We start from the raw sequence: 25,866 nt of genomic DNA on the forward strand, positions 1-25,866 counted from the left end.
CACAAACACCTCATTGTCATTGTGGAGAAAACCATGGCCCAATAGCCAAGAAAAAGGGCAAGGAGATTTTCTGATGTGGCACTGGAGGCCTTGATCCTGGAGGTTCTATGACATCCTCAGGTCCTCTACCAACAGGGGGCAGGAGGCCCACGGACACAAGAAGGCTGTGGGAGGAGACTGCTGAAGCTGTCAGTATGATGAGTGTTGTCTGCAGAACCTGGATCCAGTGCTGCAAAATGTTTAGTGACCTCACACGACTGGTCAAGGTGAGTAAATGCATCTTCAAATACCATATCCCACTATCTGTGCCATGAATCGCGCACACTGTTCAATGCACCACACCCCCATCAATCACCTACCAACAATCTCTAGCCAGCACCACTCATACCTCACACACTTACCACTGCTGCAAGACTTACACCCACATCTCACACCTTGCACAAACTGACAGCTATTCAACCATGGCAGACACATCACCCAAACATATTGTACCACACTCACTGACACTTCCCTTTCTCTTGCAGGCCAAGTTGCCGCACAACCTCCGGGAGCACCAGCAGATGGGTGAAGGGTCATCGGGTGGCAGTACTGTCAACAAGGGCAAACGGCGATTATGAATTCCAGCACCGCCTTCAGTGTCCAGTGCCGCCTTCGGTCGCCTCAGGAAGAGAGTGTTTGAAGACCAGGACCTCAAACCCGGCACCAAGCTCATGGTCTACAGAGCAGTAGTGATACCCGCCCTCCTGTATGCCTCAGAGACATGGACCATTTACAGCAGGCACCTCAAAGCACTGGAGAGGTACCACCAATGCTGCCTCCGCAAGATCCTGCAAATCCATTGGCAGGATAGGCGCACCAACATCAGTGTTCTCGCTCAGGCCATCATTCCCAGCATCGAAGCTTTGACCACGCTCGATCAGCTCCAATGGACAGGTCACATCGTCCACATGCCCGATACGAGACTCCCAAAACAAATGCTCTACTCTGAGCTCTGACACGGCACGAGAGCCCCAGGCGGGCAGAGGAAATGCTTCAAGGACACCCTCAAAGCCTCCTTGAAAAAGTGCAATGTCCCCACCGACACCTGGGAATCCCTGGCCCAACACCGCACAAAATGGAGGAGAAGCATCCGGGAAGGTGCTGAACACCTAGGCCTAGAAATTCAGTTAGGGGCGCCCAGTTCGCCTGGGCGCCGGAATTACCACTGCGTGCGGAGCCACTTGCGCCAGCGGGATATTCAGTTTCAGCGCCCCAAGTGGAAGCCGGCCGCTAAACAAGGGTTTCGGCGCCCCGCTTGGGGCGCTGAAACTGAATATCGGCGTGCAAAGTGCCGCAGCGCCACACGCTGCGGCACGGCACGCAGCGGTACTGCAGGCCTTCCTCCCACTGTTAAGGGGGAGGTGGCTGTAACAGCGCGATCCCCGCTCGCGAGTGCCGGCAAATGAGCCTGGCACCAAGGAGAAGTGCCGGGCTCTCGGGAAACAGCCGGCAATGCCGCGGGGGGGGCGGGTGTAGGAGGCCGGGGACGGAGGTGCGGGCAGGCGGCCGCCGAAAAAGCGGCCGGCCGCACCTCCACCTTAACTCGCCCCACTACCGGCACAGGTAGGCCCCTGTGTACCGGTCGCTGTTTGCGGCCGGCGCGGAGGAGGCGGCGGCGACCAAATATGGCCAGCGGGGCGATAGCGGGGCGCTGCGCACACCGATGACGTCATCGGTGGTGGCGCAGCGCTACAGGCTAACGCCACCATTAGCGCCCCGCTAAATATCGCGGTAGGTTTGGACAGTGGCGCAAAAGCCTTCTTTGGGCGCAAACTGGTGGCGCAGGCCACTGAATTTCTAGGCCCTAGAGCCTCTTCGCCGGGAGCAAGCGGCAGCCAAGTGCAAGCAACGCAAGGAGTGCACGTCAACCCAAGCACCCCACCCACCCGCCCCTGCAAGCACCGTCTGCCCCACCTGTGACAGAGACTGTGGGCTAGATTTTCAGTTGCTTGCGCCAGCAGTTAGCGCCTTAAGAGAAGTGATTTTCGGGCGCTATGCGTGTAGCGCCCGGGCGCAGCGCAGTTTGCGCCCCGCCCCAAATTAAGTTGGCCGTTAGCGCCGGCGCAAAGTTTAGCGCCCGCCCGGATGCGCGCGCAGAAAATGACGTCACATCCTCATGCAACGCCCTTTGGCCGCCCCGATTCCAAACTTCAGTCGGACCGCCCCATTGTGCGGCTGGCGGCCGGAGCGTTTGAAAAAAGGAACGCAACACAACCAGCGCGGGCCCCGGGGGGCGCAAATTAAAGGGGACGTGCCCTCCAGTATAAAGGCCAGCCATTTTTCAGCAAACACTCTAGTGCAACGCATTTCTGGACACACAACAAGGAGGATAGCTAACTGGTTTCAAGCAGCAACAGCTCAGGTATTTTTGGACTCAGGCCAGAGCGCTGCAAGTGGCCTTTTGGAAATTTGAGTGTTTGCCAGGATTTGATGGGGGTTGCATGGGGTGCCAACGCAGAGCTGCAGCGCCATGTCCGTAGGGCTCGCAGACGCATTGTGAGAGGGGCAGCCCTGGCTAGAGGCAGAGGGGGCTACAGGCGTCGGCCACGTAGGCCTTACCCAGTCAGGCTATACCGCCAGCAGTGCTCCTACCTAACCATGAGTGCCGCGCGATGTGTTCGAAGGCTCCGATTCCGAAAGGAGGTGATTGCAGAGATCTGCCACCTGCTTCGCAGAGATCTGCGGCCAAAGCTCAGGTGCAGGACGTCTCTGTCGGTGGAAGTGAAGGTGACGGTGGCATTGAAGTTCAATGCCACCGGCTCCTTCCAATCCACTGCTGGGGACATAGCAAACATCTCCCAGTACGGCGCGCATCGCTGCATCCGCCAGGTGACCGAAGCACTGTTCAGAAGGAGAAGCCAATTCATCTCCTTCCCCATGACCCTGGAGAGCCAGCATCAGCGCGCATTGGGATTTTCCAGACTCGGGGACTTCCCCTTGGTGCAGGGCGCCATTGACTGTACGCATGTGGCTTTGCGGGCCCCTCTGGAGCATGGCGAGCAGTATCGCAACAGGAAGGGCTACCATTCTCTGAATGTGCAGCTGGTGTGTGACCACAAGCAGCGCATTATGGCTGTCAATGCCAGCTTCCCAGGCAGCAGCCACGATGCCTTTATCCTGCGGCAGAGTACTGTGCATGACATGTTCGAGGCACAGCCTCCCCCAAGAGGATGGCTACTCGGGGACAAAGGCTATCCTTTGTGTACCTGGCTCATGACCCCGCTCCGCGCGCCCAGGACCGCTGCTGAAGAGGCCTACAACGAGAGCCATCAAACCACCCACAACATCATCGAGCAAACTATTGGGGTCCTCAAGCAGCGGTTCCGCTGCCTTGATCGCTCCGGAGGAGCTCTCCAGTATTCGCCGGACCGGGTCTCCCAATTTGTGGTAGTTTGCTGCATGCTACACAACCTGGCTATCCGCAGGACTCAGGCACTGCCACCTGACGTTGGACCAGCACCTCAGTAGGAGGAGCAGGAGGAGCAGGAGGAGGAGGAGGAGGAGGAGCAGGAGTACGTTCCCAGGAGGGAGCGACCAGAGCCAAGGGCCGCGCGACGCCACCTTATTACACGGTACTTCTAAGCCCCCTGTCAGGGAGTGCCTTGGGGCTATGAGGGAAGATGAATGCAGCCGCTCCGCAAGCCCTCAGCCGGCGAAGCCAACAAACACTAAGAAGAACAACCATGGAGACTGCGTGAATAAAGATAATTTTTTATTACACAAAAATGAAAACCCCTTCCCACATGAATCCCCAAAAACAATAAACGGGCCCCACAAAAAGCCCAACAAACGACTCACTCCCACAAACTGGGGAGGAGTCACTCCACATTTGTTCAAACCGGGCCTCAACCTCGGCCTAACGCAAAAAATAAGCCCTCGAACAAAACAACCATGGGCAAAATAAAGATGGCCACCGCCATATAAAAGGAAAGCTGGCCACACCCTCTACTGAGTGGCCCGCGAGGGCGAGACCTTGCCCAGCCTTTTGCCTCCCCTGCCCGGCCTGCTGCTCCTTCGCAAGCTCTGCCCAGTGGCTGCTGCGAGGCTGGGGGAAGGCGCCTGAGGCTCAGATGTCCTTCCGCCAGATGCCGCTGGGGGGCGGCCTACACGGCCTTTGGGCCTCGAGGGGCCGTCTGCTGAGTGGCGCACCTGAGCCTCGCCAACATCAGCTCCAGCCGCTTGCCCTTGACGCCCCAGTGGGGGAATGACGGCGACGGATGGCGCAATGTGGGCCAGCTGGCGTCTGGGATGCGCTGGCTGATGCTGTGGCGCGCTGGCACTCGGCCGGGCCCGCACTGCAGGATCCGCAACAATCAGCCGGGGGGCGGCTCGCTGGGATGCTCCAGCGCGGCGGCTGCCCTGGCGATGCCTGCCTGAGACAGCGCGTGTGGCAGCAGTGAGTGCCCCTGTTGTCCTGGTGTGCGCCCGCATCACACCTGCCAGGGTCTTGATGGCATCAGTGAGCATGCGGCCACTCGCGGCAGTTGCTGCCCCGAACTCGCGCACACTGGTCGCCAGCGACTCGATGGCCTCAGGCATGTGCCCCACCACGCTCATGAGCTCCGTGTGGCGCCGGTCCGAATCCTCGGCCATCTTGTCCAGCTTCCGCACCTCCTCCGAGGTGAAGGTGTCCGGACTGGAGTCGCGACTCTCCCGCTGGGGAGGAGGGGGCCGAACTAGGGGAACCTTGCCACGTTGGTGGCGGCGAGTGTGCCGATCAGCAGCACTCCCCTCTGATCCTTCCCCCCTTTGGGGGGAAGGCCGCAGGCCACGCGCACGGCTCCTGGGTGGCTGGACGCCACTGGTCCCAGAAGCTGCATTCCCCTGCGACAGTTCCTCCAGGCACTCGTCCAGTGAGGACGTGTCAAGCATTTCGTCCTCTCCTGCGGGACCTGAGTGTTCCCCCGATGGTCCGGCTTGCTCCTCCTCCTCCTCCTCCTCCTCCTCCTCCTGCTCGGAGGGGCTGTCACTGGCAGCTTCAGGGTCCTGGTCGTCACCAGCTGAAAGCAGGAATGCACAAGAGTAGCTTCAGAGTGAGGAGACGGCGTCAGCGAGGGAGTTAGGACTGGTGGCATTCAGCGCATTGGTGGGACAGTGGCAAAGGAGGTAGCTCGGATGCGCAAGTGCGACGCGAGAGGGCCAAAAGGCGAGGTCCTTACCATTGCCGGGCAGTGGAGAGTCGGCTACTCCGCACGCTGTGGGGATGATCAGACGGGCTCCCATGAACACACACACGCGCTCCTCCAGCCGAGTGAGCTTCTGCAGCTTGGCGCGGCCTCCCCTGGCCCTGGCACGGGCCTGGCGATTATAGGCTACTTTAGCCTGCAAGAGAAAGGACGGGCTGTAAGTGCGCAGTGTAGCCCTGATGTAGTGTGCACTGCCTCCCATGGTGGAATAGCTTGGCCAGAGTGTAGCCCTGATGTCGTGTGCACTGCCTCCCATGGTGGAATAGCTTGGCCAGAGTGTAGCCCTGCTGTAGTGTGCACTGCCTCCCATGGTGGAATAGCTTGGCCAGAGTGTAGCCCTGATGTAGTGTGCACTGCCTCCCATGGTAGAATAGCTTGGCCAGAGTGTAGAGTGCAGAATGGCCAATTGATGCTCATGACTGTCCCAATGCTGCTGGCTGAGGGCTGGCCATTAGGACTTGGAGCTCCCTTTGCCCATCATGTCAGGTGTACATGCAAGAATGAGGAGGAGACTGGAAAGGGTACTCACCCTGACAATCCTGGTCAGGTCGTTGTATTTTTTACGACATTGTTTGTGGGTCCTGGGGGCATCGCCGGTGAACGTCACCCTGTGGGCGATCTGCTTCCAGGCTCTGGTGTAGTCGTGGTGGTTCGGATTCCTCCCACTCTCTGGAAACAAGATCCTGCGCCTCTGCTCCAGAGCTGTGACCATTATGTCCAGATCACCCTCTGAGAAGTGCAGGGCACGCTCACGGGCCTTCTCTGGCGTTGCCATGACTCCCTGGGGCTGAGCAGCAGTGTTGAGGCCTCTTTGCAAGGCTGCAGTGTGCAGGGCGTGGCAGCAGACCAATTCGTCCCTTCCCCCTTTAAGAGCTGGTCTGCGCCACGGGGTCTGCTGTCAATCAAAAAATGACCGCACCCGCGCTGCGCCCCGCCTCGGCGCTATCCCTCTGGACCGCCGGCTTAGCGCCTAAAGATAGCAGTGGAACGCCTCTTTTAGCGCTCCAACAACCACTTAGGGCGAAGCCACTGAATTTCCGGCAACGGGGCGCTACTTTGGGGCGGGCGCTAACTTCGGGCGGGCGCTAAGGTTAGCGCCCCAAAACTGGCTGTACTGAAATTCTAGGCCTGTAGGTCCTGCATTGGACTCATCAGTCACCTGAGAACTCATGTTTAATGTGGAAGCAAGTCATCCTCGGTTCCGAGGGACTGCCTTAGAAGTAAGAAGAAGGGTAAGTCAGAATTGAGAACCGCATGGACTTGAAGGAAGTAGTGCTCGTAATAATTGTTGGGGCAGTGACAGAGTCCGTGGTGAGCGCGGAAGTGAAAAACATTGCTGATGATGACGGTATGCTTATACCTAATCCTTCTTCTCACAGCCCACTATCCCTCATCCCACAATCTCTTTTCACTTGCACGCTGCTGATGGTGTATGCATGGACATCTGGCTTTCCCTCCTACCTCAACACAACCCAACCCTTGTACATTTCTCCTTTCAGATACCCAAGCACTGCCAGCAGCCCAGCCTGTCTCTGAAGTTCTGGAGGAGGAGAGTGATGGAGGAGAAGGAGACACAGCGACACTGGAACTGACACTCGCAGACACCAGCTTAGCAACTGGCACTGCCTGTACTTTAGGGCATAGTATAGAGGCAGGATCTGCACGTGGTGAATCACCAGGCATGAGTGGGCTGCAGCCAAGCCAGGGGGAAAGTGTAGCTCGGGTGCCAGCTCCCCGCAGGGCGAGATTACGCACGAGTTCTGCTGCACAGGACTCAGATGTTGTTCTCGATGGGGCAGCCTTCAGAAGGAGGGTGATGGGCCTGCACACAGAAATGCTTGGTGTAATGGCAAGCCTGCCAGAGAGCCTCTGGTCAGTGTCAAGCAGCATGGAGGAGTCCGGCTCCAATATTATGGGGTTTTGCGTTGGGCTTGGAGCCCATGATTTCCAGGGTGGAAATAATGGGCAACTCCATTAGAGTACTTGTGGACCGAACCATGATGCTGGGTATGATGGGCGAACTCGCATTTCCATTGCAGCACAACGGAAGTGACCCAATGTCTCACTGCTGCAGTGGAAGCACAGACTGCTCTCCTGCAGTCTCAACTTGTTGCCCCGCAAGCTCAGACTGATGCCATTGTGGCTGGGTTTACGAGTGTGGAAAAGTGCTTGCAGATTGTCACAGCAGTCCAGCAATCTGTGCTCCAACAGGTGGCTAATAGTGCTGAGGCCCCATCCCGAGGGAGTGGCAGTGGCCCCATGGAGCAAGAACCTGCTGTCCTCTCTCAAGAAGACAGCATTCGTACTCCCACCACTGCCACCCTGCCAGTGCGCTTGTACCAGCCAGCCCAGACTTCTGCCGCCCATACCAAGGTGGCGCAGTCTACAGCCGGGCTTTCTAGGGCCAGGGCTGCTCGAGGTCATCCTGCAGGCCCATCTGTAGTCTCCCCACTGAAAGTCAGCAGCTTTCCACCAGCCATGCTGCAGCCACTGGGGGAGCACTTCGTAGGAGCACTAGAGTAGGAAAAGGCACAGCAAAGACAGACACTAAGGGAATGCACAAGGGTGATTAGCTGACTTTGTTCTTTTGATTTGATTTTGATAAATTTATAAATTATGTTCGAGATGTGTTTTGCGGTGGCTCTCATTTCAGATTTGTGCCCAGGAGGACGCTGTGATGTTCTGTGATAGAGGGATGGTAAGATGGGGAAGTGGTGAGCAACGGGGATCTGGGGTTTCACTCACTGCAACCAGAGTCTCTTGAGGTGCTCATGGACAGCCCATCTGGATCGGGGATGTGCTGCCTGCCTGCTCACTTCCTCCTCCTCCTCCTCTCTTATTTATCAGGATAGCATCTTTGTTATCAAGATAGGCTAAAAGAGTTGGGACTGTACACTTTAGGGAAGCGTAGACTTAAGGGGGATTTGATTGAGGTTCAGAAGATAATGAAGGGGTGAAGGGAATGATTGTGTTCCAGCTGATAGTTTGTTTCAATTAAATAGGTTAGGAAGGACCAGGGGTCACAAATTTAAGTTGTGTAAGGCTAGATCTAGGTTAGCTGTCAGGACGAGGTTCTTTTCCCATAGAATAGTGGACCTCGGGAACAGGCTGCCGTCTCGTGTGGTGGACACGGACTCGCTGAATTCTTTCAAGTGAGAGCTGGACCTGTTTCTGGCTGGGGCAGAGATCAGCTCGTACAGAAGGTAGATACTGCAGGGAATTCAGGACCAGAGTGATCTCCTGGACTAGTTTCGATCGCCTAGTTAGGTCGGAAAGGAATTTCCCAGATTTTTCTTTCCCAAATTGGCCTTGGTATTTTATAGTTTTGGGTGGGATGGAATGTATATATTGTGATACACAAGGTATCACAATTGTTTTGGGACAGGCTTGATGGACCCGTGGTGGCATGGGCTGTGCCCTCATGTGGCCAAGTTGTGGAACATGCAGCAGACCACCACGAAATGGGAAACCCGCTCCAGCCTGTACTGGAGGGCTCCTCCTGAGTGGTCAAGGCAGCGGAACTGTTGCTTGAGAACCTCAGTGGTCTGCTCGATGAGACTCCTCATGGCAGTCGTTATATCAGTGCTGGCCACAAGTGGTGAGGTTGTGGAGGGAACTCATCAGCCAGGGGCAGAGTGGATAGCTCTTGTTTCCAAGCAGCCACCCTTGGGTTTGACGTGGTGGTTCAAAGACTGCTGGCACACCGGACTGGTGCAGGTTGAAGGCATCATGACTGCTGCCAGGATACCGGGCATTCACCATCATGATGCACCGGGCGTCGTCGCACAAGAAGTGCACATTAAGTGAGTGGTAGCCTGTGCAGTTACGGAACATCTCAGGATTGTTATGCGGTGCCCGCAAAGCCACATGTGTGCAGTCGATGGCACACTGCACCATGAGGAAGCCCTCTAGCCTGGCAAAGCCACATGCGTGCTCCTCCTACGTCTCTCTGTTCGGAGAGAAGACAATGAAGTCCCTTCTCCTGGAATAGGGAGCCTCTGTGACTTCCTGGTTGCAGCGATGGGCAGCAAACTGGGATAAAAACAGAAAGTCCTGGAAATTCTTCTTCTTCTTAGGCAGTCCCTAGGAATCGAGGATGATTTGCTTCCACATTAAACATGAATTCTCAGGTGACCAATGAGTCCAATGCGGGACCTACAGTCTCTGTCACAGGTGGGGCAGACGGTGGTTGAAGGGGTGGGTGGGTGGGGTGCTTGGGTTGATGTGCACTCCTTGCACTTGGCTTCCGCTTGCTCCAGGTGTTCGGTACCTTCCCGGATGCTTCTCGTCCATTTTGTGCGGTCTTGGGCCAGGAATTCCCATGTGTTGGTGGGGATGTTGCACTTTTTCAAGGAGGCTTTGAGGGTGTCCTTGAAGTGTTTCCTCTGCCCACCTGGGGCTCTCTGGCCATGTCGGAGCTCCGAGTAGAGCGCTTGTTTTGGGAGTCTCATACCTCAGCAGGTCAAGCAGCATCTGTAGAGAAACAGAGTTAACGTTTCAGGTCAATGACCCAGCAAACTGGGAGATGTTAGCTGTATCTCCCAGTCCAAACTGGTGAAAAAATTCAGGGACACATGGGGCTAGATTTTCAGTTGCTTGCGCCAGCAGTTAGCGCCTTAAGAGAAGTGATTTCCGGGCGCTATGCGTGTAGCGCCCGGGCGCAGCGCAGTTTGCGCCCCGCCCCAAATTAAGTTGCCCGTTAGCGCCGGCGCAAAGTTTAGCGCCCGCCCGGATGCGCGCGCAGAAAATGACGTCACATCCTCGTGCAACGCCCTTTGGCCGCCCCGATTGCAAACTTCAGTCGGACCGCCTCATTGTGCGGCGGGCGGCCGGAGCGTTTGGAAAAAGGAACGCAACACAACCAGCGCGGGCCCCGGGGGGCGCTAATTAAAGGGACCGTCCTCTCCAGTATAAAGGCCATCCATTATTTCAGAAAACAGTCTTGTGCAACGCATTTCTGGAGACACAACAAGGAGGATAGCTAACTGGTTTCAAGCAGCAAGAGCCAGGTATTTTTGGACTCAGGCAACAGCGCTGCAAGTGGCCATTTGGAAATTAGAGTGTTTGCCAGGATTTGATGGGGGTTGCATGGGGTGCCAACGCGGAGCTGCAGCTCCATGTCCGTAGGGCTCGCAGACGCATTGTGAGAGGGGCAGCCCTGGCTAGAGGCAGAGGGGGCTACAGGCGTCGGCCACGTAGGCCTTACCCAGTCAGGCTATACCGCCAGCAGCGCTCCTACCTAAACATGAGTGCCGCGCGATGTGTTAAAAGGCTCCGATTCCGGAAGGGGGTGATTGCAGAGATCTGCCACCTGCTTCACCGAGATCTGCGGCCAAAGCTCAGGTGCAGGACGTCTCTGTCGGTGGAAGTGAAGGTGACAGTGGCATTGAACTTCTATGCCACCGGCTCCTTCCAATACGCTGCTGGGGACATAGCAAACATCTCCCAGTACGGCGCGCATCGCTGCATCCGCCAGGTGACCGAAGCACTGTTCAGAAGGAGAAGCCAATTCATCTCCTTCCCCATGGCCCTGGAGAGCCAGCATCAGTGCGCATTGGGATTTTCCAGACTCGGGGAATTCCCCTTGGTGCAGGGCGCCATTGACTGTACGCATGTGGCTTTGCGGGCCCCTCTGGAGCATGGCGAGCAGTATCGCAACAGGAAGGGCTACCATTCTCTGAATGTGCAGCTGGTCTGTGACCACAAGCAGCGCATCATGGCAGTCAATGCCAGCTTCCCAGGCAGCAGCCACGATGCCTTTATCCTGCGGCAGAGTACTGTGCATAACATGTTCCAGGCACAGCCTCCCCCAAGAGGATGGCTACTCGGGGACAAAGGCTATCCTTTGTGCACCTGGCTCATGACCCCGCTCCGCGCGCCCAGGACCGCTGCTGAAGAGGCCTACAACGAGAGCCATCAAACCACCCGCAACATCATCGAGCTAACTATTGGGGTCCTCAAGCAGCGGTTCCGCTGCCTTGATCGCTCCGGAGGAGCTCTCCAGTATTCGCCGGACCGGGTCTCCCAATTTGTGGTGGTTTGCTGCATGCTACACAACCTGGCTATCCGCAGGACTCAGGCACTGCCACCTGACGTTGGACCAGCACCTCAGGAGGAGGAGCAGGAGGAGCATGAGGAGGAGGAGGAGGAGGAGGAGGAGGAGCAGGAGTACGTTCCCAGGAGGGAGCGACCAGGGCCAAGGGCCGCACGACGCCACCTTATTACACGGTACTTCTAAGCCCCCTGTCAGGGAATGGCCAGGGGCCATGAGGGAAGATGAATGCAGCCGCTCCGCAAGCCCTCAGCTGGCGAAGCCAACAAACACTAAGAAGAACAACCATGGAGACTGCATGAATAAAGATAATTTTTTATTAAACAAAAATGAAAAGCTCTTCCCACATGAATCCCCCAAAACAATAAACGGGCCCCACAAAAAGCCCAACAAACGACTCACTCCCACAAACTGGGGAGGAGCCACTCCACCTTTATTGAAACCGGGCCTCAACGTCGGCCTAACGCAAAAAAAAAGCCCTCCAAAAGCACAACCATGGGCAAAATAAAGATGGCCACCGCCATATTAAAGGAAAGCTGGCCACACCCTCTACTGAGTGGCCCGCGAGGGCGAGACCTTGGCCAGCATTTTGCCTCCCCTGCCCTGCCTGCTGCTCCTTCGCAAGCTCTGCCCAGTGGCTGCTGCGAGGCTGGGGGAAGGCGCCTGAGGCTCAGATGCCCTTCCGCCAGATGCCGCTGGGGGGCGGCCTACACGGCGTTTGGGCCTCGAGGGGCCGTCTCCTGAGTGGCGCACCTGAGCCTGGCCACCATCAGCTGCAGCCGCTTGCCCTTGACGGCCCAGAGGGGGAATGGCGGCGACGGATGGCGCAATGTGGGCCAGCAGGCGTCTGGGATGCGCTGGCTGGTGCTGTGGCGCGGTGGCACTCGGCCGGGCCCGCACTGCAGGATCCGCAGCAATCAGCCGACGGCCGGCTTGCTGGGATGGTCCAGCGCGGCGCCTGCCCTGGCGATGCCTGCCTGAGACAGCGCGTGTGGCAGCAGTGAGTGGCCCTGTGGTCCTGGTGTGCGCGCGCATCACATCCGCCAGGGTCTTGACGGCATCAGTTAGCATGCGGCCAGTCGCGGCAGTTGCTGCCCCGAACTCGCGCACACTGGTCGCCAGCGACTCGATGGCCTCAGGCATGCGCCCCACCACGCTCATGAGCTCCGTGTGGCGCCGGTCCGAGTCGTCGGCCATCTGATCGAGCTTCCGCACCTCCTCCGAAGTGAAGGTGTCCGGACTGGAGTCGCGACTCTCCCGCTGGGGAGGAGGGGGCCGAACTAGGGGACCCTTGCCGCGTTGGTGACGGCGAGTGTGCCGAGCAGCAGCACTCCCCTCTGATCCTTCCCCCCTTTGGGGGGAAGGCCGCGGGCCACGCGCACGGCTGCTGGGTGGCTGGACGCCACTGGTCCCAGAAGCTGCATTGCCCTGCGACAGTTCCTCCAGGCACTCGTCCAGTGAGGAGGTGTCGAGCATTTCCTCCTCTCCTGCGGGACGTGACTGTTCCCCCGAAGGTCCGGCTTGCTCCTCCTCCTCCTCCTGGTTGGAGGTGCTGTCACTGGCAGCCTCAGGGTCCTGGTCGTCACCAGCTGAAAGCAGGAATGCACAAGAGTAGCTTCAGAGTGAGGAGACGGCGTCAGCGAGGGAGTTAGGACTGGTGGGATTCAGCGCATTGTTGGGACAGTGGCAAAGGAGGTAGCTCGGATGGGCCAGTGCGACGCGAGAGGGCCAAAAGGCGAGGTCCTTACCATTGCCGGGCAGTGGAGGGTCGGATACACCGCACGCTGTGGGGACAATCACACGTGCTCCCATGAGCACACACACGCGCTCCTCCAGCTGAGTGAGCTTCTGCAGCTTGGCGCGGCCACCCCTGGCACGGGCCTGGCGATTAAACGCTACTTTAGCCTGCAAGAGAAAGGACGGGCTGTAAGTGCGCAGTGAAGCCCTGATGTAGTGTGCACTGCCTCCCATGGTGGAATAGCTTGGACAGAGTGAAGCTCTGATGTACTGTCCACTGCCTCCCATGGTGGAATAGCTTGGACAGAGTGAAGCCCTGATGTACTGTCCACTGCCTCCCATGGTGGAATAGCTTGGCCAAAGTGTAGAGTGCCGAATGGCCATTTGATGCTCATGACTGTCCCAATGCTGCTGGCTGAGGGCTGGCCAAAAGGACTTTCAGGTCCCTTTGCCCATCATGTCAGGTGTACATGCAAGAATGAGGAGGAGACTGGAAAGGCTACTCACCCTCACAATCCTGGTCAGATCGTTGTATTTCTTACGGCATTGTGTGTGGGTCCTGGGGGCCTCGCCGGTGAACGTCACCCTCTGGGCGATCTGCTTCCAGGCTTTGGTGTAGTCGTGGTGGGTTGGATTCCTCCCACTGTCTGGAAACAAGATCTTGCGCCTCACCTCCAGAGCTGTGACCATGATGTCCAGATCACCCTCTGAGAAGCGCAGGGCACGCTGACGGGCCTTCTCTGGCGTTGCCATGACTCCCTGGGGCTGAGCAGTAGTGTTGAGGCCTCTTTGCAAGGCTGCAGTGTGCAGGGCGTGGCAGCAGACCAATTCGTCCCTTCCCCCTTTAAGAGCTGGTCGGCACCACGGGGTCTGCTGTCAGTGCAAAAATGACCGCACCCGTGCTGCGCCCCGCCTGGGCGCTATCCCTCTGGACCGCCGGCTTAGCGCCTAAAGAGAGTAGTGGAACGCCTCTTTTAGCGCTCCACCAACCTCTTAGGGCGAAGCCACTGAATTCCCGGCAACGGGGCGCTACTTTGGGGCGGGCGCTAACTTCGGGCGGGCGCTAAGGTTAGCGCCCCAAAACTGCCTATACTGAAAATCTAGCCCATTGATTTCAGGGCCACTGGGAGAGCCACTCTGCTCTGAGGCTGCATGTTTGGCTGCAGGAGGTGGCAGAGTTCTGTGACTGCCTCCTTGGTGAATCGGAGTCTCCTAATACACTGCTCCTGGCTTAAGCGCAGGTAGAAGTGCTCTTGGAAGACCCTGGGTGGGCAAGACCTCCTGCCCCTCCTCGTCCTCCCTCTGCGAGCATCTTGTCTTCTTCTTCGCTGCCTCCACTCCATCTCTGTCATACTTGAGTGCGAGGGGGACTGCAAGTAGAGACCCCATGACTGGGAGCAAGTGGTGGGAGCAGAAGCCTTTAAACGAGTAGCAAGGATTTCTGTCACCTCAGCAACATTAAATAACTGTAGAAAGCTCCAAACAGTCGCACAAACTGTGACAGAGCCAGGACAGATCAAAAAGCAAGTCAGCTGTATGTTGTTGATGATCCCTTTAAATAGCGGTGCTGGGAGGTCCTTCCTGCTGCTGAACGTATGGTCAGCTGGTCGCGATTGGGAGAGGGCGTAAAATGGAGCGGCAATGTCGAAAATGGCAGATATTGTGTCAATCCAACATTCCACACTCATTGACGTCACGATCTGCCTCATCTAAATATCTGGAGTGCGCGCAGGCATCGGCAGCAGTACCGACCTCCCAAAATGGCGGCCATCGCAGGAACCGCCAAAAGCGAGACGGCTGTAGGAGTCTACGTACTCCTAGCAAAAAATACTGAACTCGGAGAGGTTCAACAGAAAAGGTTTAATTGTTGAGGCTGCGTGCTGAACACAAAATGGAGTCAGAGACTACACAAAGTACGACTGCCTTTCATCAGTGCACAGCTTCGACTGCTCCTCCCCCGCTCTGGGCTTAACTATGTTGCAGATCGAGTTTCTTAAAGGTGTGATCCTTCTTAAAGGCATGACGCCTGATTTATAGTCCACGGACCGGAAAGCGGATTGTGTCCTTTCTGTGATCGGTACGCCACACAGCTCCCCCCAGAATCCGCTAGTAGGGAGTGTATGAACCGGCGTGGCGGCTTGATGGCATGGCCAGAACGGCTCTTGGCGGTTGGTGTCGGGAGCGGGGCGGTTGGACGCGTCGGGCTCTTAGGCGGTCTGCCCCGCGGTGGGGGTTGGCCCACTTGAACGGGTTCATCGGGCTCTAGGTGTGCCAGCTTGAGCCGGTCGACCGACACCTTGTCAGTTCTGCCGCCCACTTCGAGGAGGAAGAACTTGTTCCCCGTCTGGAGTACCTTGTAGGGTCCGTCATATGGGGGCCGTAGAGGTCCTCGGTGGGCGTCATGGCGCACGAAAACAAATTTGGCCATGTGCAGGCTAGGTGGTGTTGTGTCTGTGTGTTGATAGAGACACTGAAGACAGGAGTAGGTTTCATAGGTGTTTACTAAGCAAAGTCTGGAGGGGAACTAACGGATATAACACAATATACAGGCTTATATAGCCCGAGTGGCCATTACCGGCATTACAGCACACATGGGGCTCTTAAAGGCACATACACTACAATTCCTCCCCTTTTAGCTAACCAGTACATAATATTTTAAGTAATTATTAATTACATGTTATAAGAAAAATAATATACACATTGCTGCAGTTAATTAATTATAAGTCAGTCTCTCTGGAGGCTTCCTGACTCGGTCCGGATAACGCCTCGGTGGTGTAGTAGTTTCTGGTGGTGTAGTAGGTTCTTTTGGCAAGGCTGATTCGGCTTGAATGTCAGTGTTGGGTTCATCGGGTTCCAGTATCACCGGATCGGAGGTAGATATGGGTATCTCTACTTCATCGTTAGGCGTATAGAGTTGTGGTGTAGGTTGTCCCTTTTCGGATGACTCTATGATTTGGTCAGCATGACGCCTTATTATGCATTCTCCGATGTCCACGGTATACATCAGTGGTCCTAGTCGTGTGCAGATAGTTCCAGGCTGCCATTTCTCGGTACGGTAGTCCCGGGCCAAAACTTGTTGACCTATCTGGAAGGTTCTAGTTGGAATTTTATTCATGCCTTGAAATTGCCGGTTCTCCACGTCCCTTCTGATGTTGGGCTTGATCAAATCCAGCCGGCATCTTAGGCTTCTATTGAAGAACATCATGGCGGGAGTTTGGTTGGTAACCATATGTGTTGCATTCCTGTATGCGAACAAGAAGTTATCCACCTTGTGCTGAAGTTTTATGTCTTCATTACCCATGGCCTTTATGGCCTTCTTGAAGGTCTGGACAAACCTTTCAGCCAATCCATTGGTGGCGGAATGGTATGGGGCGGACGTGTAGTGCTTAACCCCATTGTTTTTTAAGAACTTCCTGAATTCTTTGGACACAAATTGCGGTCCATTATCAGAACAGATCTGTTCCGGCAGCCCATTCCTGGCAAATATGGTCCTTAATACTGTGATGGTTTTTTCCGTGGTGGTGGAGGACATCTTTATTACCTCCGGCCACTTGGAGTGTGCATCAACCGCGATTAAGAACATTGAGTCCATAAATGGACCAGCAAAGTCGATGTGTACCCTTTGCCAGGGAGATGAGGGCCACTCCCATGGATGTAGAGGGGCTTGGGGTGGAGCGTTTTGGACCTTCTGGCATCCTAGGCAGCTCTTGGTCATTTCTTCTATGTCTCCATCGATACCTGGCCACCATACAAACGCTCTGGCTAGGTTCTTCATTTTCACTCCACCCAGATGCCCCTCGTGAAGCTCCTTTAGCACTTTATCCTGGAGTTTGGGTGGAATCACCACTCTGGATCCACACATCAAGGTTCCTCGGCATACTGACAGCTGTTCTCTTCTTTGCGAGAATGCTGGCAACAGTGGTTTGCCATGTGCTGGCCATCCCTTCACCGTTAAGTCGTAGACTCGTGAGAGAGTCGGGTCATTTCTCGTTTCCTTTTCAATGGCAGAATTTGTTACTGGTAGACATTCCACTATGGTTGAGTGGAACATCTCCATTGGGTCTACTGTAGGTGCCTCTTCTACCGTTGGCAACGGTAGGCGCGATAAACCGTCAGCATTCCCATGCTGTTTTGATCCTTTGTATTCTATGTTGTATTGGTGTGCCCCTAGAAAAAGGGACCACCTCTGTAGCCTTTGCGCTGTCATAATGGGAACACCCTTTTTAGGGTTGAATATGGAGATGAGGGGTTGATGGTCAGTCAACAAGGTAAAATTTTGTCCGTGTAGGTAATGGTTGAATTTCTTCACTCCCCATACCAGGCTGAGTGCTTCCCTGTCGATTTGGTCATAGTTACGCTCAGTTGAGTTCAATGAGCGTGACGCAAAAGCTATCGGCCGTTCCGAGCCATCAGGGAATTTATGCGATAATACTGCTCCTATGCCGTAAGGGGATGCATCGCACGCCAGTCTGATTGGCAGTGATGGGTTGTAATGAGCCAAAACGTCTTCGGATGTGATTAAGTCTTTGCATTTATGGAAGGCACGTTTACAGTCTTCGTTCCATTTCCAAATCACTCCTGTTTGTAGAGGTTCATTAAGAGGGTGTAGAAGAGTTGATAAGTTCGGTAAAAATTTATGATAATTTATTAATCCCAGGAACGACCTTAATTGTGAAACATTTTCAGGTGCTGGGGCTTTTATAACCGCTTCAATTTTTTCAGGTGACTTATGCAACCCTTCATTATTAATTATGTGGCCACAATATGATATTTGATTTTGGAAAAATTCGCACTTGGGGCGATTTGCTCGTAGGCCCCGTTCTCTCAGCCTCGTGAGCACCTGCTCCAAATTGGCAAGGTGCTCGTTGTCGTTTTCTCCTGTTACAAGGATGTCGTCTAGGTAGCATTGAGTACCCGGAATCACTTGGAGGACTTGCTCCATAGCTCTTTGCCAGATAGCTGGAGCGGATGCTACTCCGAAAACCAGTCGATTGTACTGGTACAGGCCTTTGTGTGTATTTATCATGAGATATTTTTTAGAGGCCTCTTCAACCTCCATCTGTAGATATGCCTGTGCCAAGTCAATTTTGGTGAAACGTTTCCCTCCGGATAGTGAGGCGAAAATATCTTCTATCCTCGGAAGAGGATACTGTACCGTGTGAAGGGCCAGGTTTACCGTCACCTTGAAGTCTCCACAGATGCGAATTTTTCTCTGTTCTTCAGATTTATCATTATTCAATGCTTTCTTCATGACTGGAACGATGGGTGTTGCCCACTCACACAGAATCACAGAATCACAGAAACCCCACAGTGCAGATAGAGGCCATCTCGGCTCATCGAGCCTGCACCGACACACATCCCACCTGTTGTGTATGTAATATGTGTGCTACTTTGAACCTATGGACAGGACTGCACTACTTGTTGGGCGTAGTGATACGCAGTACCACTCCTGGCCATAGGGGTATAAATAGTACTGTGGGTACTGATCTCCCCTCAGTTCCCGCCTGTGGGCATGAAGTAAAGACCTACGTATAGTCCCTACCTCCAACCAGTAAAGACCTGTTTTATTGTTACTGATTAAGTCTGAGTATTAATTACTTGAACAACTCACAGATTTAACACTGGCGACGAGTCTGATTCGGACCCTGCGGCAGTCACTCCACGGCAGCTTCGTCCACAGCCAGGACGTTGCAGAGAGGTTTCCACCCTCTCCACCCCACTGGAAGACATCCTGACCTCGGAGCCTCCATCGGCGACCGTCAGCTTCTTCTCCAGCTTGGTGGTGGGTAAGCCGTTGTCTGAGCCGGGCAGCGATGCGACAGGCAGTCGACCGCGTTGGCCGCACGAACGGGGCTGGGGGAGCTGGAGGAATAGGGCGCGAGAGCCGCTTCGAGCGGGAGGCGTTTCAACGGAGCGATCGCATCTCCTGATAAGAGCCGAGAGCTGCTTCACGATCCAGCGATCGCATCCGCTGATAAGGGCCGCACTCGGGCGATCGCGGCGAAGATAAGGGCCGCACTCGGGGGCTGAAGGGAGACGGCGTTGGGGGACGGGTGAAGACCGCCAAGCGCGGGAAAACCGCCATTTTGTGGGCGGAGGACGACGGCAAGAGCGGGAAGCCGCCATCTTGGATAGCAGTAAAAAAAAAAAAAAAAATCTGAGAAATTGCAAATCTACAATGCCTAAACACGGGAATATTAGCACCTTTGATAGTGACCTCGAAGATTGGGCCATATATGTTGAAAGAGTAAAAAATTATTGTAAGGCCAATAAAATTCGTGACCAAGATAAAGCTCTAACATTATTAAATTTAATGGGTGCGAAGACATACGGGCAATTGAAACACCTGTTATCACCAGATGAACCGGCGGATAAGACGTTCGATGAGATTGTTACTGTCCTGAAAGATCATCTAAACCCCACGCTGCTGATGCTAGCGGAACGATTTAAATTTTACGACAGAAGGCAGCTACAGCATGAAAGCAATGCTGATTATTTGCTGGAATTGCGTAAATTAGCGAAATATTGCTAGTTTGGAACGGGACTGACAGAGGCACTTCGAGACAAATTTGTGTGTGGTTTATTTAAACAGGATACACAAAAGCGACTGCTCGAGGAGAATGAGCTGACGCTTGAGAAGGCGGTCACTATGGCAGCAGCACACGAAGCCGCAGCGAGAGGCACGGCAGTAATGCAGCTACGGTCACCGGAGCTCAGTGCACACAAATTGGGTGTGAGTTCTGGCAAATGTTATCGTTGTGGAAAGACAACGCATGATCAGAACCAGTGTTGGTTTAAAAACCAAGAATGTAGAACTTGTGGTAGGCTTGGACATATAGCTAGAGTATGCAGGTCAGGGAAGAAGACCAGCAACAAGAAGTCACCGCAAGGAAAATACGCAAAGGTACACAAGGTGACCGAACAGGAGTCCGATTCAGACGCTAGCAGTAATGAACTGGCTAGCTTAAGCTGTAATGAACTGGCTAGCTTAAGAGTACTCAACGCTGGTAAGGGTGCAGACCTCCAGACAATTTGGGTCACTCTTCAGATAGAAGGAGTCCAAGTAAAACTGGAATTGGACACTGGATCGGCATTGACGGTCATAAATAAGAAAGATTACGGAAAGTTATTCCAACATATTCCCCTACAGGATACGGGGATTATATTGAAAACATACACGGGGCAAAGAGTGTACCCCATCGGGAAAATAGAGGTTGCAGTGGTCCACAAGGGCGAAGACAGTCAAATAATGGACTTATATGTGATATCTGAAGGAGGTTCTCCACTACTAGGACGGGAGTGGATTAGGAAAATGAATATGGACTGGCATTTCCTACAAACAATAACGAGTGAGAACTCGGTGAAGATAGTCGGCCCAGACTCTGGAACGGATGATGGTAAGCCCAACTCAAAAGACAAAGTTTCAGCACAGAATTCCACTGAGCAACAACAACATAGTTTAACTGTGGATTCTGAGTCTGGCAAGTCTACTGATGTGCCCATTTCTGAGGGACACCGGGCTCGAACTCAACTCCATTTCAAACTACAACAGCAATTAGAACAAATGCTTCGCCGTTGTGAGCAAGAGTTGAATGCAACGAAAGAGTTCTTTGATATAGAGTTGGAGAATCTGGAAAGACAACAGAAGCAGCTGATGGAGAAAATGGAGCAGGAGCACACAAAACGTCTGATGTCAGAGGAGTTAACGGTCAGCCAACTCCTGCATATGCTGAAGGACAGGACTCTGAAATGGGAAAAACTTGAACACGAACTTCAATATTCAAACGAAAGGGGTTCGGAGCTCTCAAAGGTTATTGGAAGAGCTGAGGTGGCAACACAGACTGAGATGACTGCAACAGAGCAGCCCTTGGATGCCAAAAGTACGCTGACTCACGTCAACGTAGAACAACAGACCGCTGAAACAGCTGCTCCGGTAGAGGGATTGAATAGTCCGATCAATCAATCTCCAAAAGAAGTTGAAGTAGTAAAATCTCAAATGAGGTCATTAGTAAACGACTTGCTGAAAGCCCAGAAAAAGCTGGATGAAGAGGTACGCATGAAGAAGTCTCTTCAGGAAAGATGTCTGGACTTGGAACAAAAGCTGGCTAACGCCCAGCTGGGTATGGAGGAAATAGAAGACCCTCTCGCTGGCCTAGATCAGGACGACACCGAATATTACTATGTCCTGTCCTGCCCAACTTGTAACTTCGACTCCCACCATACAGAAATCATGGAGGAGCACCGAAAGTCTACGGAACATCGGGAGAAGGTGGCTCTACTACGGAAAAAGGAGGGAGAGAAGGAGGAACTGCGCATGCAGCTGGCAGCTGACAGTGGAGCCCAGAGAGTCTCCAAGAAGCAGAAAAGGAAAAGTCGAAACAGAAGATGACCCATCTGAACCATTATTACCTCTACCAGATCACACACGTGGTCCCTCCGAACGGAGCCAATTCAGTTCGGAAGTTCAAACTGTTAAATCCATGGAAGGACTATTGAATGAGTCACTCCAGCAACGTGAACCGACTCCACCACAGAGATTGAATCTGTGAACTGTTTTCCGCAGAGACTGAATCTGTGATCTGTTTTGACATGAAGTTATATATGTATATATGTTATTACGTTATGTTAAATGGGGAGATGACTGTAAAGCTAGGAAGGGAGGAATGTTGTGTATGTAATATGTGTGCTACTTTGAACCTATGGACAGGACTGCACTACTTGTTGGGCGTAGTGATACGCAGTACCACTCCTGGCCATAGGGGTATAAATAGTACTGTGGGTACTGATCTCCCCTCAGTTCCCGCCTGTGGGCATGAAGTAAAGACCTACGTATAGTCCCTACCTCCAACCAGTAAAGACCTGTTTTATTGTTACTGATTAAGTCTGAGTATTAATTACTTGAACAACTCACAGATTTAACACCACCCGATCCCCGTAACCACCACACCAACACATATCCCACCCTATCCTCGTAACCCCACGTATTTAATCCCCCTAACACTAAGGGTCAATTTATCATAGCCAATCATCCTAACCCACACATCTTTGGACTGTGGGAGGAAACCGGAGCACCCGGAGGAAACCCACGCAAACACGGGGAGAATGTGCAAACTCCACACAGATAGTCACCCGAGGCCGGATTCGAACCCGGGTCCCTGGCGCTGTGAGGCAACAGTGCTAACCACTATGCCACTCGCTCCAATCTATTTTGGATAATACGCCTGCATTTTCCAAATTCTCCAGCTCTGCCTCGACTGCTGGACGAATTGCGTATGGCACCGGTCTTGCTTTAAACAACTTGGGAATTGCTGCATCTTCCACTTTTATTGAGGCGGTGATGCCTTTCAAGGTTCCTAGTTTCTCTTGAAACACTTCTTTGGCGTTGGCCAAGATGTCTTTTAATCGTTCAGGTATGACGTTATCATCGGCTTTTTTCTTACTGGTCACCGTCAGTGCCTGAATGGAGTGCCAGTCTAAATGTATTTTCCTGATCCATTCACGTCCTAACAGCGGTGGGCCACCATCTTGTAGAATGTATAAATACAACTTTTGTATTTCCTTGCCGTTGTATACAACAGGCACCCTTATTTTTCCTTTGGGGTATACTTTCTGCCCCGTATATGTTTTTAAGATAATGGATGTGTCTTTTAAAGGTATATGTGGAAATAGCCTCTCGTAATCCTGTCGATTTATTACGGTCAGAGCTGATCCTGTATCTAGCTCCATTTTAACTGGGGACCCTGCTATCGTGAGGGTAACCCAAATGGTCTGGTAATCATCTTTGGCAAGTACATTATGTAATTTGAGACAGCTTAGTCTCTTGTTTTCAGAGTCGCTATCGCTCTTCTGGTCTTCGGAGCTACTGTCCGTCATCATTTGTACATTTCTGTACTTTTCTTTATTGATTTTTTTTTTCCAGTCTGTGGATTTATTTTGTCCAGATCGGCATACCCGTGCAATGTGTCCAATCTTTCCGCATTGCCTGCATGCTTTGTCCTTGAACCAGCAGTCCCTCTGGTCATGGGTGGATCTGCCGCAGCGATAACATCTCTCGAAACCCTGCGTCATTTCATGGGTGCCGAAGTCCTGTGTCTTTTGTTGTATTTCTGCAGCTCCTCTTGTGGCTGCTTCGTATGATACAGCCATACTGAAAGCCTTGTCCAGTGTTAAATCTTTTTCAGAAAGCAGCCTTTTCTGTGTTCCTTCACTTAAGAGACCGCAGATGAATTTGTCTCGAAGATAATCTGCTAGTCCTGCCCCGAATTGGCAGTGTTTTGAGTGCTTTCTTAATTCGGTGAGGTAATCAGCGTTACTTTCATTCTTGTGTTGATTTCTCTTGAAGAATTTGAATCGTTCCGCTATCAGCAGCGGTGTTGGGTTTAAGTGCTCCTGTAGGGTATCAACAATTTCTTTAAAATCCTTGTCCTTTGGTTTGGCTGGAGTGATTAAATTTCGTAACAGCCCGTATGTCTTTGCGCCCATTAGATTCAGCAGTACTGAAGCTTTTTTTCATCTTCTATTCCATTTGCAGTGCAATATACCTCCACTCTTTCCACATATGTGGTCCAATCCTCTATCTCGCTATCAAAAGCATCAATATTGCCAGACTTAGGCATCTTAGAAAAGATATGGCGCTTCCCGCGCTTTTCTTTCTTTTCTGCAGAAAAGATATGGCGCTTCCCGCGCTTTCCCGCCGCTGCTGCCGATGACAACGCTGTTTCCCGCGGTTTCCGTTCTTTTTTTATTTATTTATTTACAGTTGGAGACTCGTTCCCGCCGGACTTTCTCTCTAGGTCTGAACGCCGACCTGTTTGCAGCGCCGGCCGTCTCCCGAGTGCTCCCTCCCCGTCTGTTACTGCTTGCCTCCGTTTTCGCTGCTTGGCCCAGCTGTAAAACCAGCCGCTGGAGCCCCAGCCTGACGCCCAGGAAGGATTAGCACAGTGCCTGACGCCCAGGAAGGATTAGCGCAGTACCTGCCACCAGCTTGGCCAGCTGGTGAAACCACAGCTTTTTTCACTTTCTTGATTCTTCTGGACGCCAGAGGAATCGATGTCCTTGAGGTGCTGCCGAATTGCAGGTAAGTCCGTTTCCACTTCGTCGCCACTGTTGTGTCTGTGTGTTGATAGAGACACTGAAGACAGGAGTAGGTTTCATAGGTGTTTACTAAGCAAAGTCTGGAGGGGAACTAACGGATATAACACAATATACAGGCTTATATAGCCCGAGTGGCCATTACCGGCATTACAGCACACATGGGGCTCTTAAAGGCACATACACTACAGGTGGTACGCAGGTTGCTGGTTCGCTGTGCCGGCTGGTGGGTACCGGAGCGAATTATTGTGCTCGGTTGACGAAAGCGTGGCGTTGCTGGCCAGCCGACCAGGGGGTCATGGCGGTCGGCAGGAACTCTCCGGGTACGCGCAGCGGCTGGCCGTACACGAGTTCCGCCGCCGAGGCTTGCAGGTCTTCCTTGACCGTGGAGTGTAGGCCGAGTAGCACCCACGGGAGGCGGTCGATCCAAGCCTCGTCCTCGAGGCTGGCGCGGAGGGATGCCTTCATGGACCTGTGGAATCGCTCGCACAGTCCATTGGCTTGGGGGTGGTAAGCCGTGGTGCGGTGAACGGCCACCCCGAGGTTTCGGGCGATGGCGGCCCACAGATCAGAGGTGAACTGCGGGCCTCTATCCGACGTCATGTCGGAGGGGACACCGAACCGAGCGACCCAGGTACCGATGAACGCCCTCGCGATGTCGGCGGCGGTGGTGGACGTCAGTGGAATGGCCTCGGGCCAGCGGGTGGTACGGTCCACGATTGTCAGCAGGTGCGTGTGACCTTGTGATGGCGGCAGGGGGCCGACGAGGTCGATGTGGACGTGGTCGAACCTTCTTTCTGGCACGGTGAACTCCTCGAGTGGGGCTTTGACGTGCTGGTGGATTTTAGGCATGCTGGCAAGCTGTGCAGGATCTGGACCAGATGTGCACATCTTTGCGCAGGCCGCGCCAGACAAATCGGTTGGCCACCAGTCTAATGGACGTGCGGGTGCCGGGGTGTGAGAGGCCGTGGACGATGTTGAACTCCCGTTTTCGCCAGGACGCCAGGACTACGGGGTGGGGTTGTGCCAAGGAGGTGTCGCATTTGACTGTGACGGTGGACGGGCCGCAGGCGACGTCGGTCAGTCGCAGCCCTGGGAGGGTTGTGGGTGCGGAGAGCAGATCGGGGTCGGTGCATTGCTCCGCTGCCAGTTGAGCATAGTCCACTGCCAGGTGGGCGCCGTGGACGGCGGGGCGGGATAGGCAGTCGGCCACCACGTTGTCTTGACCGGAGACGTGCCGGATGTCTGTGGTGAATTCGGACACCGCGGCAAGCTGGCGTTGTTGCCTGGCTGACCACGGGTCCGCAGATTTCGCCATCGTGAATGTCAGGGGTTTGTGGTCGACAAACGCGGTGAAGGGGCGGCCCTCCAGAAGAAATCTAAAATGGCGGACTGCCAGGTACAGTGCGAGGAGCTCGCGGTCAAAGGCGCTGTATTTGGCCTCTGGGGGGCGCAGTTGGTGGCTGAAAAAGGCCAGTGGTTGCCAAGCCCCGTCGACCCACTGTTCGTACACGGCGCCGACCACGTGGTCGGAGGCGTCCGTGGTGAGGGCCACCCTGGCGTTGGGCTGTGGGTGAGCGAGCATGGTGGCGTTGGCGAGCGCCTTTTTGGTCGAGTCGAAAGCGGTCAACATATCCGCCGACCACTCGATCGCCATTCTGTCTTTCTTACCCCGGAGGGCTTCGTATAGGGGCCGCATGAGGGAGGCCGCTCCGGGAATGAAGCGGTTGTAAAAGATGATCATCCCCAAGAACTCCTGGA

At 54.1% G+C, this 25,866-nt stretch overlaps 1 pseudogene; it reads right to left on the bottom strand.

The window, feature by feature from the left end:
- The window catches only part of LOC147110194 (uncharacterized), a 305,775-nt pseudogene that overhangs the window by 269,820 nt on the left and 10,089 nt on the right, over positions 1–25,866 (bottom strand).

This window comes from Somniosus microcephalus, chromosome 12, assembly GCF_052327205.1.
Source record: "Somniosus microcephalus isolate GS21.2 chromosome 12, FLI_Smic_1.0, whole genome shotgun sequence".
NCBI lineage: Eukaryota > Metazoa > Chordata > Chondrichthyes > Squaliformes > Somniosidae > Somniosus > Somniosus microcephalus.